Genomic DNA, 7,275 nt, shown 5'->3' on the forward strand with positions numbered 1-7,275 from the left:
CACAGAATGAACTTACTACTTTCGGTATCACAGAATGAACTTACTACTTTCTGTATCACAGAATGAACTTACTACTTTTGGTATTCACAGAATAGACTTACGACTACTAACTTTAAGCCCGCACCCGGGCCATAATTTCCACCTCCGGGCTGGAATTTCCGGCTCTGCAGCAGGATTTCCGATTCCGGGCCCAAATTTCCTGCTCTACGCTGGAATTTCCAATTCTGTGCCGGAATTTCCGATTCCGGACCGGAAGATACGAATTATGGCAGTTGATCTTGCTAGCCAAGGGTAAACACCTGTCCAAGTGCCTACCATACCCCACCGTGGATCAGATGACTCACTGCAGCCAATCCTAGCCCTGCTGTATTTATAAATGTAGAGCCGACACAAACAAACCCTTTAAAGATGTCTCTGAATGTGTTTGTAGCACTGCCCCTTGCCATGCAGCAAAACTACTTGAGGGGGAGAGCAGAGAGGATCTTCAGACAGAGGATCACCTATTTGGAATGTCCAGCCAAGATGTAAGGGCCAGGTACCGTTTTCCTCCAGAAGTCATCTTGGATATTGTATGTGAGTGGGAACAGGAACTTGACTCTGTGACCTGCTGCTCGCATGCAATACCAGCATATCTCAAGATTCTTTCTGCTCTCCATTTCTTTGCCACTGGGTCTTTCTAAAGGGTCTCCAGTTACCATGCGGGCATTTCCCAGGCAAACCAGTCGTGGTGCCTGCATCAGGTACTGAGATGCATCACTGCTAGAGCCCCCAACCACATACAAATGCCACATACACTGGCCATGAGACAAAGGGCAGCAAGGGATTTCTATCGCCTTGCACAATTCCCGCGTGTGCTGGGTGTTGATTGCACCCATGTAGCCCTTCAGCCACCCGCCACATTGCATACATCTTCTGCAACAGACACAGATGGTATTCCATCAATGTACAAGCTGTCTGTTATGCCAGTGGGAGGTTCATTAATGTGCATGCAGTGTTCCCAGGCAGCACCCATGACAGCTTCATATTCTGCATGTCACCTCTTGCCCCGCGGATGGCTGCTGGAGAATTTGGCAACATGTGGATACTGGGTATGTACCAAGCACTAAAAATGAGTGATATGTGTTATTGAAATGTCTCAATGCCCACCAATATTAACCATTGTACAATAGGAATCATGGAACAACAGACACTGCATGTACTAACGTATAGATCATGTTCTGTGCAAGTCAAAGAGGGAAATGCAAACAACTGCCCTTTCTTCCCTCCTCAAGCAACGCTGGGTATGCCCTCTCCCGACATCTCCTCACCCCTTACAGGCGTGCAAACACTGTACCTCAGTGTAGGTACAATAGGGCACACATACGGACTCGAGCCATCATAGAGCGCACTTTTGGTCTGTTGAAGTCGCGATTCAGATGTCTCGACCGTACAGGGGGTGTGCTGCTGTACTCCCCAGAAGTCGTGTGCAAGATCATATTAGCCTGTTGTGTTTTGCACAACTTTGCTTTATTGCATGGCTTACACATACCTCTGGAATCTCGGCAAGCGCTGAATCTGGGAAACCGGGCCATTGCACATAACCGACGTCATGGCATTCAAGTCTGTGATCAGCTCGTTGCCACGTTTTTCACATGAGCAACCAGTAGTGCCAAGGACAAAATGTGGTTTGCTGTCTGTTGTAAATGATGAAACTTGAATAGACACAACTGTGTCAATAAATCCCTCCCTGAGACGACTTTGCAAGCCACACTAACTGCATGTAAATCACAGCTGCTGACAGTAGTCAAAAGGTGGATTGTGCCTTAGGTCATGTGCCAATGTTAGCGATCAGTGTAGTGGACGTCCCTAAAAACAACTTTTCACGCTGATGACAAATAATACATGTCCTGAGAGACATTCCTGGACCTCATGAGGATTGGTCACTTAATCACAAAAGGCCATAACCCTTGCATACTCAGGCCTGTGACCCCAACAGATTTGACTCCCCCACAAATGATGGGCCCAGAATACGAGTGATGTTTTCATGGGTGAATCAGACACCATGGGGCAGATTTACAAAACCTGGTGCATCCCTGAATATCAGCAGGGATGAGCCAGTCATTTGCGCCACGGCAGACACCCCTTGCGCCATCATGGATGCGCCACATTTACAATGCGGTGCACCATGGCACAAGAATAGACAGATTCATGACGCATCTGCTGCCATAAAGGTGACACACTGCTGGAGTTGCCTCGCAAGTGCAACGCAGCTCCAGCAAAGCTCGTGGTGCCCCTACGCCGAACATGCTGCATAAATCCTTACACTTCTTCAAGCAGGCGCAGGGTTTTGATGCAGCATGGTCATAAAAGTGACTGAGTGAAATCTTGTAGATTTCACTCAGCCACTTTTAGGAGGCGTTCCTGCACTGGAACGCTCCCCCGCGCTGGTACGCCCAATGTGGTGCAGGGCTTTACAACGTGACACATCTCCCAGATGCGTCACATTAAAAATACCCTACAGCATGGTGCTGGCTTTGCGCTGCCACTGTGTCACAAAAGTGACGCAACTGTGGCGCAAATGTGGCATACGGGGCTTGTAAATCTGCCCACATGTGTCTGTGATCTATCCACACTGCTCCACCCCAATGTTACGTAACACATCACACAACTCTGATAATGAGCACTCAATATGGACTACATGTACCATAATGCAAAGAAGGAGACAATGAAACTGGGGTTTGATGTTGTGCCAGCCCCCCTCTCCGTGCAGAAATGTCATTAAATGGTCTGTTCCCCCTTTTGTTACATATTCCTGATTCTCACCTGCACTGTCATTTCAGTTTTTTCTGCAACAGAACAGCAGGATGGCAGTGGATTTGATTACTAATTGTGGGTGGATCAGGATGAATACACAATGGCTGCCAACTATTTCCTGTGATGTATTTCCTGTCTCCCACTTCCAGTATAACATTTCCTGTATGAAATTATGTGTTCTGGGTCATTTTCAGAGGTTACGGTCCAAAAACGTAATTTCCGGTTTTGCGGCATAATGCGCGTGCGAGGAAACGATGCTCTGATCCGGAAACTACGTTTTCAGCCGTAATATCCGAAAATAAACTGAAACACATAATTTCATACAGGCAATGCTATACAGGAAGTGCGAGACAGGAAGTAGTTGGCAGCCATTTTGTGTTCATTCTGAGTCATCCTCTATCGCTGATCAGATCCTCAGACATCCTGCTGCATTCTGCTCCATTCTGCTGCTCTCATCACACTTATTTCCAGCAAAATGGCTGAGGATTATGAAGAGAGAGCACCCTCTTTCTCAGAAAGGGAATTGGACATCTTGGTAGAGGGGGTGCTGGACAAAAATTTCCTCAGTTATATGGGGACCCTGAGTACCAGCTGAGCACTGCAGCCCGGGCCAGGCTATGGGCCAACATTGGTGAGCACTGCAGTACAGTGGGAGTGTATACCAGGAGTGCTAGGGCATGCCGCAAGCGCTGGGAGGACCTAAAGCGATGGTTCAGCCAAAAGGTTACGGAGCTGGTGGGCCTCTCTTCCCAGCACCATGTGCATCGTCATGCCTCCCCCCACTGTACAGGAGGGTCCTGCGAGCAACTTGGCCGACTCTCCATTCTCAGCTGGAGGAGCACGAGCAGCAGGGACCTGGTAAGTGTATCCTATGCAATATGTGTTTGGAAGTGTGATGTGAGTGAAACAGTGCTGTACCATTGTGTGTCCCATGCCTCCATTCACCAACTCTGTGTCCATGCAGCAGTCACCAAGATTAAAAAGGCACACTGTGGCATATGGACTGAACAGGGCAGAGTGCATTTTGGGAGTTGTAGTTTCTTCATGACAACTGGGTAAATGAGCCACACTTGTGCATTCATATTAAATTCTGGTCGGCCAGCACCACTACCATTGAACCAAGGAAATCATAACTGATGTGTGCATTGGATGAGCAATGGTACAGACACTGTCCAGTGTGTGCATGGCAGGCCAAAGGGTATTGGTTGCTGTGACTTGCATTGCATTTGTAGAGTTTGGGTTCCAATTGAGACAGATCATCATGTGCCATGGAGTCAAGACAGACTTTGAGATCCTTGCATCACTCCTAAGTTTTCCTAAATTTGCAAGGTGTGTCTACTGACAGACGTCTCACCCCAGTTGCCTGTATGACATTTCACATGTACAGGTAGCTGTCACAACCACCCACCACTGTTTACCGGTGTACTGCACTACCTTTTAAGTCAACAAAGCCAATATGTGGCACTGGATTGTCCGATGATGTGTGGGGACGGCAAAAGGCTAGACTCACAATGTAGCTAGAGAAGTAGCCCAGACCCTATGTGGATGTGTGACCCACATTCGGCATTCGTCTTGTCTCATACAATGCTACAAAGCAGATGACACTTGTCCAGAAGTTAAATAGCTGCAACTTCATGTCAATGGCCAAATTCAATTAAATCTGGACTCATCATGTTCTCCTTTGGTGGACTGGTTTTGGAACTGGCACATGGAGCAGTGACAGGACACACAGATGACAAGAATGCCAAGGTTGAGGGTTGGCCAATACAGTTGCATAAGCCACAATAATAAACATGAGATGTCCATGTCAGACTCAATTCAGTAAATGACAGTGAACATACATGTAATGTAAGTTCATAAACACTGAGGGGCAGATTTACAAGGCCCTTGCACCTCTTTTACACCGCCGTTGCGTCACTTTTGTGGTGCAGCAGCGGCGCAAACCAAGCACCATGCTGCGGGACAATTACAATGTGACACATCTGGGAGATGTATCACGTTGTACAGCCCTGCACCACATGTAGGCATTCTGGCACGGGGGGGGGGGGCGTTCCGGTGCAGGAACGCCTCCTAAAAGTGGCTGAGTAAAATCTACAAGATTTCACTCAGCCACTTTCAGGGCCATGCTGCGTCAAAACCCTGCCCCTGCTTGAAGCAGGCGTAAGGATTGACGCAGCATGTTAGAGATAGGGCACCCGAGAGCCTTGCTGGAGCGGCGTCGCGCTTGTGACGCAACTCCAGCAATGCGCCGCTTTTCCGCCAGGGATGCGTCACACATCTGCCCACCCAAGTGCCACAGTGCGCCGCATTGTAAATTCGGCGCATCGGTGGTGGCGCACGGGTGGGCAGATGCGTCGCTACTCTTCTGGCGCATCTCTGCTGATTAGCAGAGTTGTGCCAGAAGTCATAAATGGGCCCCTGACAACTGTAGAGTGTGATCAGAGGAAACCAAATTCTGACCTTGGCTCATCTATGTATGTGTCTCATCCTGCATGAAACAATCACCACATCAGGATTGTGCTTACATTTCAGCAGGCACGGCTGGTGAGACAGAAGAACTGCAGGAACAGGTCCGGAGCAGGAGGACATCAGTTCGCCGGCGGCTACACCCTCTTTCCAACGGCGAGGAAGAAGAGGAGGAGGAGGGGACCTCAACATCAGGAGGCAAGGGGATTGCACCCACCCGGGATGAGGATGAACACTACTCTGGTGCTATGTTCAGGGTAGAGGCTGTGGACATTAAAGGTGGGGGGGGAAGGATACGACACCTCTGACCATGATGTGGTGGGGAGCGACTCTCCCCCACGCTCTTCACAAGTGGGTCTTGAAAAGGTCTCCCCGGGGCAGGCCAACATTCAATCTGGGCCTGTCATCAGCCCCTCCCTACCTCTAGAGTCCCCCTGCCATCAGGGGCTCCAGCTCCATCCCCTGCAACCTGTCACCCTCCTCGTAGCTGTCAAGCCGAACTAATCTGCTCCGGAACTGAGGCACCACAACCCTCCTGTCCCCCCCAGGCCCCTCCTGGTATTGTTCCTCCTGTGGCTGTGCCAGAGGACATGAGTTGGATGGTTGAGGGTCAAACAGACATGTCCCCTCGCATCATGCTACAAATGTGTCAAGAGATACGTACGATGCAAGCAGACATTCTCTGATCTCTGGACAACCTCGCCACCAATGTCCATTCCCTAACCACAGCCATGTTGTCTGTTGTCTCCCAAATCCCTTCCCATACCACCGTCAATGTCTCCACCTGTCTGTTGCCCCACACTGTTTCCCCCATACTCCTCGTGTGTCACAATCCCATGTGATGCCTGTTCCTGCACAAGCCAGCAGTGTGCCTGCATTGGACACTGAGGATCTGGACATTATAGTCCAGGAGGATGACCAGAAGGACAGTTGACTTTTTGACTGAGACGTTTTGGACAAAGATTTCATTTTTCCCTTGTAAATAGACTGGTTTCCCTGAAGCTCCCTGACATATTATATTTTTTTTGCCCCACCCCAATCCAAGTTCCCTTTTCCTTTTGCATTAAGATCATCATTTGTTTTCCTTTCTCCCTTCAAAACGGATGGTTATTTTCTGTTCCTACATAAATATCTTTGAGGAATTCTACCTAATTTAACTTGTTTGACTACATTTTGAATGTCTGTTTCCAAATATGGACACATATTTTGTGAGTCATATGCTATGCCCATAATAGCGTGTTGCAATGATGGGTTATACTTGTAACTGTGTCTCATACACACACACACATGCCTACATCGTTAGAGAGGACATGATACACAACAGAATATTACTTTTGTAGATCTTTATTTTCACTATACACCTAAGGACCCCAAGACAAATTGACCACGTGAATGTCACTGACGATCGTGCTTGCGACCCCGCAATTTTGGGGGTGATGATCTCTGTAAGGGCTCAGGTTGAGCTTGTCACCTACGTGTATGTGGGTGTTGTACAGGGTGATTTACAAGTGCAGGTGCAGATGGTGTCTGCACATTTGGTGTCTGTGCCTGGACGAGGGCTGGTTGTGTAGGTGGTGGGAGTGACTGTACAGAGGTTGGTGGTGGTTGTGCAGGTGGTGGGTGTGACTGTACAGAGGTTGGTGGTGGTTGTGCAGGTGGTGGGAGTGACAGTACAGGTGTTGGTGGTGGTTGTGCAGGTGGTGGGGGTGGTGGGAGTGACAGTACAGTGGCTGGTGGTGGTTTTGCTGGTGGTGGAGATGGTGGAGATGGTGGGAGTGACAGTACAGGGTTTGGAGGTGGTTGTGCAGGTGGTGGTGGTGGTGGGGGTACCTGTTCAGGGTTCCAGTGTGTTTGTGTACCTTTGCTGTGGTGCTGTGCAGTTGGTGGTACAGGTGTGTAAATGTGCTGTCCTGCGTTGGCCGTGAAGGGAGACTTTGGATCACTCTCACCATGCCCTCCGTCATCTTCATGGCCAAGGCATGGTGTCTTGCACTCTCTTCCCTTTGGATGGATATC

The sequence above is a fragment of the Lissotriton vulgaris genome, chromosome 2_1 (assembly GCF_964263255.1).
Source record: "Lissotriton vulgaris chromosome 2_1, aLisVul1.2, whole genome shotgun sequence".
In the NCBI taxonomy this organism is placed as follows: Eukaryota; Metazoa; Chordata; class Amphibia; order Caudata; family Salamandridae; genus Lissotriton; species Lissotriton vulgaris.